At 49.1% G+C, this 13,035-nt stretch overlaps 1 protein-coding gene across 14 annotated transcripts in view; it reads left to right on the plus strand.

Annotated features, from left to right (window-relative positions):
* Nucleotides 1-13,035, plus strand: part of LOC116758806 (F-actin-monooxygenase MICAL2) — a 222,787-nt gene that overhangs the window by 8,300 nt on the left and 201,452 nt on the right. The window lies entirely within an intron of this gene.

Here is a 13,035-nt window from a genome sequence, read left to right on the forward strand (position 1 = left end):
GTGCTAAGACAGAACCTGGGTTTGAATCCTAGGCATGTGGCCTTGGGCGTCAATGAACCCTAGTATTTTTGTCTTTAAAAAGGTGGTAATCACACCGATCTTGGGGAACTGATGTAGAGGTAAAATTAAAATATTTGTGAAGTGCCCTGCTTAGGTAGGCACTCAAAAATGTCAGTTTTTTTCCTAATTTTAAGGAGTGACCCATTTTCAGAATGAATGACACTGGCATGGAATCCTCTGGAAATTTTCTTGGTAGATCCCTGAGCTTTTATTTCCCTGCAGAAGGCAGCCAGTTCTCCATTTTCTGCCAAGTTGGGCTCTCCTGCACCACCTCTTCCTGGGGCATCCTCCCCAGCCTCTGAATACCACCTCCTTCTCTGTCCCTCCATCCCCTAAGCCCTCCCCTGCCATTGGTGAACAGGATGCTGTGGGTACCTGGAGAGAGCTCTGGGCTGTTTATGACTGCTCTCTGGGGTGTTTATGCTGTCATCTCTTCAGAAGCTCCAGCAGATGTCTGTTTATTGCTGAAACTTCATCTTTATCTTCAGCATGAGAGAAGAGAGGCTATTTTTAAAGGTCTTTAATTGACAGGGCTGCACACCCTGGCCTAGATTGCCTCCAAGTTTCATTCTCCATCACGCTTACTCTCTACCCATTTTGAAACCCTTCAGATGCACGCTGAGAGACCTTATATGTCCTGATTTTAGGGCAGCACTTAAATTTGGCAGGCAGTTGTAATCTCTTAAAAAGGTAGGTCAGGGAAGCAAAGGCAATCAGCCAACTGTCTTTTTCCGGGCTGGGACAAATTGGGTAAGTGAGAGTAGCATTTCTGTGTCCACAGAAACCAACATCTGCCCCTTCCTTTCCCCTGTGCTGGGAGAGGCCTGCCCCCTGCATGCTGCCTGCTGATTGGCTGGGAGATCTTTAGGCTTAGTTTTCCCTTTGGACTCAGGTGGGGCTCAAGGTAAGGAGGGAGTGGAAGTAGGGTAGTTTCAAATGGTACCTCCCAGGAGGGAGGAAGAGGTGGAGGCCGAGCCTTGGGATGTCAGATTGGAAGGGCCCTCTGGGATCATCTAATTCTCACTCCTGCCTCCTTGTTTTTTATCTATGGGGAAACTGAGGCTCAGAGGCTTCTTGATACTGAGCGGAGGCCAAGAGGTGTGGTTCCTGGCTCAAGGGCACCTAACCAGGTCAGAGTCAAGTCTGTTCTCCATCCTCCATTTCTGGCAGGCTGTGAGCCCGTGACCAGCCTCGGGCAGCCTTACTTGCCGGTGGCCTTTCCTTTTGTATCACCAAGCGACACCCCGCTTTCTAGCAGCTCTCCCATGCTTTGAATTTAGGATATATACCCTGGTAACACTGGCTTGCACAATGGTTTGGTGCAAGATCTTTCCTTATCAAAAATACCTCCCCCAGGGCTTCCCTGGTGGCGCAGTGGTTGAGAGTCCGCCTGCCGATGCAGGGGACATGGGTTCGTGCCCCGGTCCGGGAGGATCCCACATGCCGCGGAGCGGCTGGGCCTGTGAGCCATGGCCGCTGAGTCTGTGCATCCGGAGCCTGTGCTCCGCAACGGGAGAGGCCACAACAGTAAGAGGCCCGCGTACCGCAAAAAAAAAAAAAAAAAAAAAAAAAATACCTCCCCCAGAGCTCTGGGGCCTATAATTCCCACCTTTGTCTTCAGCCCTTGTCTCCAGAGGGCCTTTGTTAAAAATATAGAATTTAATTGGGAAGGATACCATGTTGATTAGTTTATCTCCAATTAGCTGTCCTCTGAGAGCTAAACCTTGATAGAATGGGGGATGAGTCAGCTGGAAGTAGGTTGAGGAGGGAATCAGAAAGGACTGTAAAAAGGGTGCTGTCAGGGCCGGCGTGGAGCACTGTGACCTGGGCTCCTCAGCTCACGGTGCTGTGCTGAATGACAGGAGCAGAGCCTTCATCTAACTCGTGGAGAGGTACCTTAGATAAGTCCATTCATGCCCACACATCAAGATAAGAGTTTGGAATGTGCTTTAGACAGTCGCACAGTGTGGGGGAGTCAGAGGAGGCTTCCTGGAGGAGGTGGCACTTGGTCCCTGAGATGGGCCTTGGAAGATAGGATTTCCATAGGCAGAGATGGGGAGAGGTAGAGCACAAAGAGATGTAGAAACATGAGGGTAAGTTCAGGGTGTCACGTGGTGGAAACCTGGGGGCTGCCTGGGGGAACTTTGGAAGCCGAGGCTGGAATCAGGCTAGCCCTGAGTGCTGGGGAAGGGGTGGGTATGGCCCTAATCCTGCAGGTAGTGACAACCATTGGAGAGGGATGGGCAGAGCGTTCCTTCAGGCGGATCAGACTGTGCAGGATAAGCTTGTGTGGGAGTCGTGGGTGGGGGATCTGTTACGAGGCCTGCACTGCCCTCCGAGCGTTGGACGGTTAAACTGACCAGACTGTAGCTGTCAGTCTGGACCAAGGAGTGCCCCGGGGGGTAGGGAACAGGGAGGTCGAGGGCACTTAAGACTGGGCCCAAATAAGGCCTTGTCTGTGCTTTTGCCTCACCACCTTCCCTGTGAAGGGGGTCAGCTTGGGCAGCCCCTATCTTTCAGTTGATCAGGAGGGCAGCCCATTTGGAACCCCTCAGGTAGGGTCTTAGAATATGGGACATCTGTCACTTTCTGTGCCACCAATTGCGCCTGTCCTGTGCTTTGGCAGCTCTGTCTTCTGCAGAAAAATGGTAACTGCCCCTGCTTTTCACCACCTCACTACAGGAGGTCATTGCCCTCCCTCGAGGTCGGCCTGAGGGGGATGGATTTAGGGGTTGTGGGTGCTGAGCCCCTGGCGGTGGGTACCCGTAGATCAGGAGCAGGCGTTACCTGCCTACACATGGCTGAGACAGCAAAGCTGGGCTGGGCAGGGACCTCGGTGAGCCCCTCCTCCTTCGTTAGAATCGTTTCTGCAGGCGTCACCTGCTCACAGGGCGTTGTGGGCCATCATTGGAAATGACCGATTCTCTCCCTTCTGTGATCTCATAAGCACCTGAATATCCCCTTCAGTTGGGTGCTGCCCTTGGTATCTGGTGCCCACTTTGACCTCCCCAGTGAAGCAGGAAGCCTGGGTGGCCTGGGGCTGGACTGGATGTCTCCAGGCGGCTGGAACACATTGTGGGGGCAGTTGGCTGACTCCCCAGCCTTTCCCCAGCCCTCTGGACATCCTGGCCCTGGCAGGGGACAAAAGCTGAGCTCAGCTTCTGCCTACTCCAGTGTTAACCTGGCAGGTGGAAGGCATGGCAGCCTGGTGTGCTTTGACATTTGAGCAGGGCAGCTGGCACCTGTTCTCTGCCATAGACGTCTCAGGAACACCCTTGCTTTATGTGGTGGAATAAATTGCTTCTGCAGGGAGCAAATGGCATGAGCTTCGTGCCCGTGGGAGCTATTGATAGGGGGTGGGACACTAAAACGGCTTTCCTCTTTCTTTCTTCTCCTAGCATCTGTGCTACCAATGTGAGACCACGTTGGTCCATTCATTGATTGCTCATTTGAGCGCTCAGTTCATTCATTTTGCCAATCAAGACTTCTGGACGACCCTCTCTTTGAAGCAGGTTGTCACAGACCGACCGTGGCTTTGAGTGGCAGTAACACCCTGGGCAAGCCACTGAATTTCTCTGAGCATCAGGTTTCTCTTCTGTAAGATCGGGGTGATAGCGCTTGCCTCACAGGGGGCTGTGAGGATTAACTGGGACAGTGCGTGTAGCACACCTGTCACGTACCTGGCACATAGCAGGCATGTAGGTGGTCCCCAGCTGTCCCACAGGAGTCTGAGAGCACAGGTGTGGGCGGCATTCCTCTTTGCCTCAGGTCTCCCATTCAGTACTGTTCCCTAAATGGCTCTTATCCTTAAGTGGTGACTTTTTGAGAGAATAACTCAGTCTGAGCACATAGGTGGGTAACGAAGAAAGATGGGCCACCTTTCTCTTCATGGTGAGGTTTTCTCAATCAGACCTTGGGATCACAGGGCTGCCACATTGGTGCTTGATTTCCCCACTGTGTTCCAGCCTGGGCTTCACATCCGAGGTGACCCATTCCATCTTTGGATGGCTCCTCCTGTCACTTCCCTGCTGGGTCCCTATAGCTTCTGGCATTTGGTCCTAGTTCTTCCTCCTTGAAGCCATGGAGAAGGAAAGTCTAGTCTTTCCTCCATGTGACAGCTCTTCAGATACTGTTTTTTTAAAACCAAATCTCTGATACCATAGATTGTAAGATATACCATTATTTTATGAACCTTCAAGAAAGAAAAACTGCTTCCAGTTAAACTGTGGAACAATACTGTGTTATCACTTAAAATGTTTATATTTACTGAAAGAATTCTCTTAGACTTTAGAAATGTTTTTCTTCCATATCGTTCCTGCATGTACATCAAAAGGAAAATAAATTATTAACAGCATTTCTAAAATGTATTCACTTTCAGAATCCAAATCTTTCAAATCACTTTTTGACTCAGAGTTATCAATATGTTCGGGTTCTTTTTTTTTTTTTTTGACATATATTCTGGTAAAGTGGTGATGTATTTCTTAATCTCTGTTGTCTTTGGAATTCTTTTTCCCAGGACTCACATTTCTTCCTCAAATGGTCCTTAAATGTTCTGGCTCTTGAAATGTTGAGGGTTGCAGTTGTCCAGATGTGTCACCAGGAATAATAGTCAAATTTCCACATGACAGTGACAATGGGGCGATGACAGCTATGCCCCAGCTGCATTCTGGCCTAGAGAGATTGTTAGATGTTAGGGGATTATAAGATAATTCTGCTTTGAGACATTTTATAACTGAAAAAAAAAATGCACATCTCCTAACTAGTGCAATGTGATACTTAGAGACAGCCCTCTTGTCCTCTCTTGAGTCTTCCAGATTTACAACCCGTGATGTGGGTCCAGGTGTTTTCCTGTGGTTCTCCTTTGAACAAACTCCATTTTGTCCATATCCTTCTAATATATCGAGGCTAGTGCCCAGACCCGTCTACCGTATTCATGGTGTGGTGTGACCACAGCAGAGGAAGGCAGTTATCACCTCCCTAGTTCAGGCCATTCTACTCCTTTTAATGCAGCCCAAGATTGCATGAGCTTTTCTGGCAGCTACTTCACGTTATTAACTCACTGACATTACTCCTGACCAGATCTTTTTTTTTTTTTTGGCCGTGCCACACGGCTTGCGGGATCTTAGTTACACAATCCGGGATAGAACCCATACCCCCTGCAATGGAAGCGCAGGGTCCTAACCACTGGACCGCCAGGGAATTCCCCTGACCAGATCTTTTTAACATAACGTGTTGCTAAGCTGCTTCTCCCCTGTCCTCAAAGTGTGTGGCTTTAGAATTTAAATGCAGAGCCTCCTATTTTCTTCCCATCTGATTCAGAACAAGCATTTCTGTTAAATTTCAATGGGTTAAATTCTGTGCAGCCCTCTGTTACCTTGCGCTCTTTCAGGATCCTGTTTAATTAGTGTGCCTTCCCTAGCACCTCCCAAGTCACTGATAAAATGCTTATCAGGAGAGAGCCCTCTGCCAGAGTCCTCCCCTCGGAACGTCACCTTTCATCTGCTTGCTTAGGGAAGGTAGTCCAAGCTGCTCCTGCTTAAGTCTCTGCCTTTTTGCTATTCTGACCTCTGACCAGATGCCTTCTTGAGTCTAGTTATGCCAAATCTATTGTAATTCTCCATCAACCATTAAGCATCCTATCACAGAAAGGCATGAACGCTCCTTGACCTCATGTGTTCTCAGTTCCCACCGGGCTCCGGGACTGCTCTCAGGTGTCCCCAGGCTGCCCCACACAGATGCAGTTCAGCGGTCTCATCTGCCAGAGTTCCCAGTGTTCTGGGCCGGCCAGGGGGCTTGATGTTATTGAAACTATCTAAATATCCTTTTCTAAAATCCAAGCTTCCCCCACCCCCCTTCCCAGCCCCCTTTCTCATCTCAGTGTTGGATCTTTATGTGTCAGTCAAAGGATAGCTCTCTTTGACGGAGGCCATCGTGTGTCCAGAGTGGTAGCCGGGGTCCAGTTTCCCAGGGTCCTTTTATGCCTCTGGACCTCTTGGCTCAAGACGACCCCCCCCTTCCTGCCGTCTAGGCATGCTGTGTAGCCGCAGCTCATCCTGGGCTGGCCTCCTCTGGTTGATGCTCGAGGGAGGCCCTGCCTCACTGTCTCAGGGGCTTCTTTGGTTATGCATCCTTCTCCCAGTGATGGGACCTGCTCTTTTCAACAACTGACCTTGTCAGGGTTTCCTGTACAACCACGTGGCTCTATTCTCTAACACTCACATGGCAGCTGTGGTGAGCCCCGCACCATGTGAGCGCTCTGTAAACACTAACTCACTTCATTCTCGTTCCAGCCCCATGAGGTAGATACTCTCATTATCCCCACTTACCAATGAGGAAATTAAAGTGCAGAGAGGTTAACTGACTTGCTCCAGATTTCACAGCTAGGAAGGGGAGGGGCGGAATTAGCGTCTAGTCAGTTTGCCCCTAAGTCCAGCTCTGAGCCATAATGGTGAGCTGCCTGCTTCCTAAAAGGCCCCGTCTTCCCTCCTCTTCCTCCTTTCTCCCTCTGTCCCCCTGCCGCCCCACCTCCATCTTCAACTGCACAGTTAGAACAGCATTTCAGAGTGTCTGAATCATTTACTTCCTCAATCTTGGGTCCTAGAGCCCTTCTATTCTTTTAGCAATTTGAAGTCTGTTTCCTTAGTCTCAGGCACTAACTTCCCCTTCTTGGTCCCTCCCAAGTTCCAGAGGAAATGATTGCTTTTCCTCCACAGTTCCTTCCTGCGTCCCCCTAGTCACTACCCATTCGGTCATTGCTGTGGGAATTAGCTTAATCCCCTTCTTATAGACGCTTCCTCTCTCTTCTGGAAGATGAAGTGCTCGGCGAGGCTGGTCAGAGCTTTTAGCCGGTGGGGCTTTAGTGCCATCAGGGTGTTTGATCCCCTGCCTGCCCCCCGACCTTCAGGGCTCTCCTCCGGCTGACCTGGTATCTGGGTCAGCCACAGACCAGTGGTACCCACGGTGACTGGACCATCACACCTCAGTCTCCTCACATGCATGTTCTCCAGAATATTTCTGTCTCTTTGTTTCATGGGCCTTTCACACAGACCCACCTTTTCTTTTTTCTTTTTTTGTAGAGATAATCTGTCTCCCTGTCCTAGTCCAAGTCCATTCCTTTAAAAGATAAAAGCTGGGCACAGAGAAACGTGTATAGTCTGCTGTCCGTAATGGAAAGAAGACATATTTCTATTTGCATGTATGTACATCAACACCTTCACAACACACATGAGTGACTAATAACTGTGGTTACCTGTTTCGGAGCGGGGACAGAATGGGTCGATGGGACAGGAGGAGGAGGGGCACATTTCCTGGATACATCTGTGCTTTTTGATTTCTGAACCCAGTGATATGTTTGCTATTCAAAATTTTCAAAAGCATAGATAATGTGGGAGTCCTGATTGACGAGTTGTGGAAAGAGGATGACTCACTTGGTCAAGTCGGCTCTCTGCCTTCTGCTGCCATGGGGGCCCCGTTCCTCAGGTGTGAATGGGCTGGTCACAGACCACTTACCTCACAGCGAGGATGCCGGGAGACCCTCCCCTGGAGCTGGCATGGGCCCAGCGCATAGAGGGTCTGCAGCACACAGGGCCACCTCCCTCCTCCCTGACTCTCATCTCTCCAAGCTCAGAAGTAACTTGAGATTTTGCTGCCTTTTGTTCTAATCTCAGTTTACTTAGAGCTGGTGCTCAGCAGGTGTACCTGGGCCTCAAGTATTGGTTTTCTGTGGTAAATCACCTAAAACTTAACACCGTGGGTTTTTTTTTTAATTTATTTTTTATTTCTGTTTTTTTCACCATTTTTTTTGTTTTGTTTTTGTGTTTTCTCCTCTGTTGAACTCCCATATTTGAGGAAATGGAAACACTCTGAATGTCTGGGTTTGCCTGGAACAACTATGTCCTTTCCTTTTCCAGACCTGTGGGACTTTACATATCATTTCTTTCCTAGTCACCCTCATCTGCTCAGCACAGGGGGGCGTGATTAGAACGGGTCTGACACCCTTTGAAAACACAAGCCCATGACTGGGTTTGCAGACAACCAAGGTCAGAGCAGGCCCTGAAAAAAATATTCAGGGCACTGGGAGAAACCAGTCCAGGTACCTATAATTGAGGAAGTGACCTGATTGGGAAGGTGACTTGCTTATGTTGGGCAGTTAATTAAGAAACATACATTTAGCACCTACTGTGTGCCCCAGGCCCTGTGCCATGGGGATGACAATGTGGTTAAGGCCCAGCCTCTCCTCCCAAAACATTCACGGTATTCTTGAAATGACAAGATACCCGTGTTAAAAAAAAATTAAGTAACAGGAGGTTTTGGTAACAGTTCAGCTCATTCATAGAAGGCAAGTCACAAAGTAGTTCATGACTAATTTCCATGTGACTGGTGGAAACAGAAGTGGGCATGGGGAGTGTTTTCTAGAGGCTGGAGAGGGCCTGGAAGGTTTCCTGGAGGAGGTGGAGGCGGAGGTGGCTACATTTGATCTGTATCTTGAAGAGTAGGTGAAGTGCAGATGGATAAGTGGGAGGAAGATGAGAGCACCTCTAGGTGGTGTTCAGGCCAGGAGAAGTGGGAAATGGCTTGGTTTGAAGGTGGGTCTCAGAGGGAAATGAGGCTGGGCAGAGGAGTTTAGGAGAGATGCAGACTGCCTTCAATATGATAGATTTTGTGTGTGTGTGTGTGTGTGTGTGTGTGTGTGAGAGAGAGAGAGAGCTTGTGCGTGTGTATGTGTGTGTGAACGTTCAGAACAGGGATGGGAGGATGAGGACCCAGGGTCTTACAGGGAACTCTTGTAAATCCTAGGAAGGCTTTGACCTCTAGACATCTTAATCTAGGCCTGTCCTCCAGAAATGTTCTCAGGAGCAGAGAGGAGGCCCAGAAGCATGCTAGCCACACCCCCACCATTTTTCTGTTTGGACACTTGCTTCTTAGACATTTTAAATGTGTATTCATTCATTCATTCATTCATTCAGCAGGTACTTATGAGTTCTTACTCTGTGCCAGAAACTGTTCTAGGTGCTGCAGTTACAGCAGGAAAAAAATAGGGTAAAATCCCTTGCCACGTGGAACTTCTATTCTAGGAGGGAGAGAGAGACAATAAAGACTTAAGTTAATGTGTGAGGCCAGGTGATGAGAGGGGGCTGCAGAACACTAGAGCAGGGAGGAAGCTAGAGTGTGCTGGGTGCATGTGGAAGGAAGCAGTTGCGGGGAGGGCTGTAAGTTTAAATAGGGTGGTCAGGAAAGGCCTCACGGACTCGCCCTGTGCTGGGACTTATAAACCAGCAAGTGAGAAGTCTGGGGCCAGAGGGAAAGATGCCAGGCCAGACAGATCCTGTGGGGGTCTTGAGTCCTTCATTGATCCTCTTCAACCCATTGGGGACTTCAGCTCTCGACAGCAGGGACCCGTAGAGTGTTCTTGAGCAGAGGAGTGCCACATATGGGAAGATGTCCCTAGTGGCTTTGTAGAGGATGGGATATAGGGGGCTGAGGCAGAGAAGCTGAGATAGCAGGAGGAGAGGACCAGGGCCTAACAAAGTCCATTAGTTTGACATTGCCTACCTGGGAGCAGTGGGGCAGAGCTAGGGAACAAGAACAATGGGACAGGGGTGAGGGTGAGAGTGGAACTGGCAGAAGGGGGATGATGGCAGAGCTTAGGTGGGGAGGGGAGCGATGAGAAAGCCCCGAAGTTCTTAGAATGTGGGGCTTAAACATTCTTGCTGTGACTTTTCTTTCATTACTTTAGTATTCTTTCATTATTCTGGGTTTGAATCCTGGCTGAGTGACCTTGGGCAAGTTATTTAACCTCTCTGTGCCTCAAGCTCCATATCTGTAAAATGAGGGCAAAACAGTACTTACCTTATAGGCACATTTTAAAGAGGGCGAAATAGGTTATTGAATGTAGAATGCTTAGAACAGTACTGGGCATATAGTAAGTTTGTATATTATAGTATATCAGCTTGTTTGACAGTCTTGTTTCTCTCTCCCTATATGTGTATGTATGAGTAAAATTAATGTGTTGGACATATTCTTTCTATTGTCCTAAAGCTACATCAAATGAAGAAAATGATGCTTTTAAGGATTAAATGAGGTAAAGCATGTAATGGATTTAGCTTAGAGGCAGATGAATACTAATTAAAAGGACTACTATTACCACCAAATATTATTGTGAAGAAAATAATTTTCCAGTGGAAACCCTTTGTAAAGTCATCTGATTCAACCATAACGTATTAAATTTATGGTGTGCCAGGTGCTGCACTAGGCATATTATCTCATTTCATCTTTGCAACAACTGCCTGAGATAAACACTATTAACCACATCTTACTGATGAAGAAGCTGAGGCTCAGAGAGGCTAAGATTTGCCTGAGGTCACACAGCAGAGTAAGTGGCAGAGCTGGAATTTGCGAATTCTTTTCCCTCTGATATTGACTACCTTTTACAATAAGAAGAAGTTACTTCATAAGTGACCTGTTATATAAATGTACATTGACATATAGGTTCTTACATCAGCCTCCCTTGGTATTTGGTGCCCATATGGAGCCTTGGGGAGTGCAGAGGTGTGGCCAACTTCCAGGACAGACCAGGGGCAATGTCAGAGTGGAAACCCTGGCCCAGCAGTCAGAGTTGCCCAGGAGCAGGAGAGGCCATGAGTGAGTCAGCGCCCTCCCTCAGTGACTCATCCCTGCAGGCCTTATCAGAGCCTTTCAGCTGCCTAGAGAGTCTGAGATCTGTCTTGGCTGACCACGCCCCTCGTGTGCTGGAGGAGCAGAGTCTGAAGGCTTCAAATTCCAGTTCCGCCATTTACCAGCTCTGTGAGGCCAAGAGAGGAGTGAATTTCTCTGTGCCTCAGTTTTGTCATCTGTGAACCCATTCACAGGCTTTTTATGAGAATTAAATGAGATGGGCCATGCAAATACTTAGAACTGCCATACATAGCAAGCACTCACAAAGACTTAATATTACGCTAATAATTATAATGTTATAATATTATTACAAAAGCCTCCCTGACCTCTGAGGCCAGAATAAAATGTCCTATCCTCTCCACACTCTCCTTCCAGTAACACATTTTTATTTTGCCTTATGGTGCAAATGTAGCTTTCCCCTCACCTGACAGTGAGTGCTCGAGACTGGGCAATAGGTCTCGATCAATGTTTTTGCAATCCCTGGAGACTTGTGCCTTGTCCTGGAAGGTTTGCCGACTGGGATGGATTCCCAGTTTCCCATTTCCCTTGCAGCCGAATATTCTGACCTGAAGCCTCCCACCTCCCAAGACTGTGGGAAATGTCTGCCATTTCTAAGGGCGCTTTACAGTTTGCCAAGCACGTTCACATTCACATTTCACTCAGTCTTCACAGTCATCCTGTGTGGTCATTGGTTATTATCTCCATTTAATAGGTAAGGAGATTGAGGCTTGGCAGAGTTAAGTAATATGCCCATGACTCGTGGGTGGAAGGTAGTGACCCAGGCGCCCATGGCCGTCCCAGGCAGCCTCCGTCTGGAGGCTCAGGTTGACCATCCCTGCAAAGCCCTTCATCATTTCCCCTTTGCTCTTCTCCTGAGGAGGGTGGGGAGGAGACCATGTGACCACCAGACTTTTCTGCAGTTCTACTTTTATCCTCTCCCTCCTGCAGGTCCTTTTACTTCCAAAAAAGCACATGATGGTGGGCTTGAGCTGAGCCAGTGATCAGAGGTGCTTAAATCATCTCAACCCCATTCTCCCTTCTCCGTGGGTCCAAGGCCTAGGTTGGGCTTGGTGGGGAGCTGAGGCAGTGGGAGGGCGTTGTAGCTTTTGGCATTTTGGAGCAGACGTGCCCGGGGTGGAGGTGGGGGGTCTGGTGGGTGAGGGGGGAACCTGCACTCAGAGGTGGAGGAGGCCGGCATCCCCGGCTTCACCCAGGGGGAAGAGCAGGCACTAGGTTCAGGGCTCAGAACCACATCCAGGGTGCAGGGGGCTGCTGGGGGCCAAAGCAGAGACTGCTGGGGGTGGGGGCACTTTCTTTTCAAGAGACAAACAGGCAAGTGGTCCTTCCAGCTAAGGTGGGACTAGACCCAGGGCTCTAGGATGGACTGTAATCCAGACTTATCAAACTCTAGTGTTGTTTCTTAAGTGGAAGAATTTTTCACTTGGTTCAGGTTATTGAAAAAGTACCTGCAATGTCCCGGGAATATGAAGTCCAGTGAGACAGGGACTCTGCCATGAGGAGCCTATGCACCACAGCCTCCTTTTGACCCGTGCCCTCTTCTCCCTCCTGGGAACCTTGAATGCCAGGGGGGCAGTGGTGATGCTTCAGTGCATATGGCAGTGTTCAGATTCCCAGTGTCCTGGAGCTCGACCTAGAATCTGGGTCTGGCAGGTCAGCACAGCAGCACAGGCTGGGAGTTGACAAAAACATCTGCTCCTCCATCTGGGTTCTAAGGCTGCTGTGGGGAGGGAGGGGTTATCGGGCCTTTATAATCATGGGTTTTGATTCCCTCTGTGATTGTGTGACCAAAGGAGCAGTCAGAGGAGCATCTCTGGAGTGTGAGTGAGAAAGATCTCGGGTAGAACGGCCACCAACGTAACAGCTCAGGTGCCCATAACCCTGTCTCTCTTCCTCCAGCCTGGCCAATGTCTGCTGCCTCTCTCTGCCTGCCTGCCTGGGTCATCCCTGCCTTCAGCTCTTTGCATTGGTTTTCCCAGTCTCTAGTGCTTTCCATTTCTCCTTGGCCTGTCTCCATCCTCACCCTCCAAGGCTGAGATTCAGCCCTGCCTACTTCAGAAAGGTTTCCTAAACCCTCTCAGCCAAAACTCCCCCTCTTTTCTCCATATGCCTCCTTGGTGGAGAGCCAGCAGCCCCCAGTTCAGCATTTACATGTTACATAATGTGTTTTGAGCACCTGTCAGACAGCAGGCAGCAGAGCAGGGACTAGGACTTTGAAGTCTGATGGGCCTGGGTGTGTGTTCTAGCGCTGGTTCTTATGAGCTCTGTGGCTTTGGGTAGGTG

The sequence above is a fragment of the Phocoena sinus genome, chromosome 8 (assembly GCF_008692025.1).
Source record: "Phocoena sinus isolate mPhoSin1 chromosome 8, mPhoSin1.pri, whole genome shotgun sequence".
Lineage (NCBI taxonomy): Eukaryota > Metazoa > Chordata > Mammalia > Artiodactyla > Phocoenidae > Phocoena > Phocoena sinus.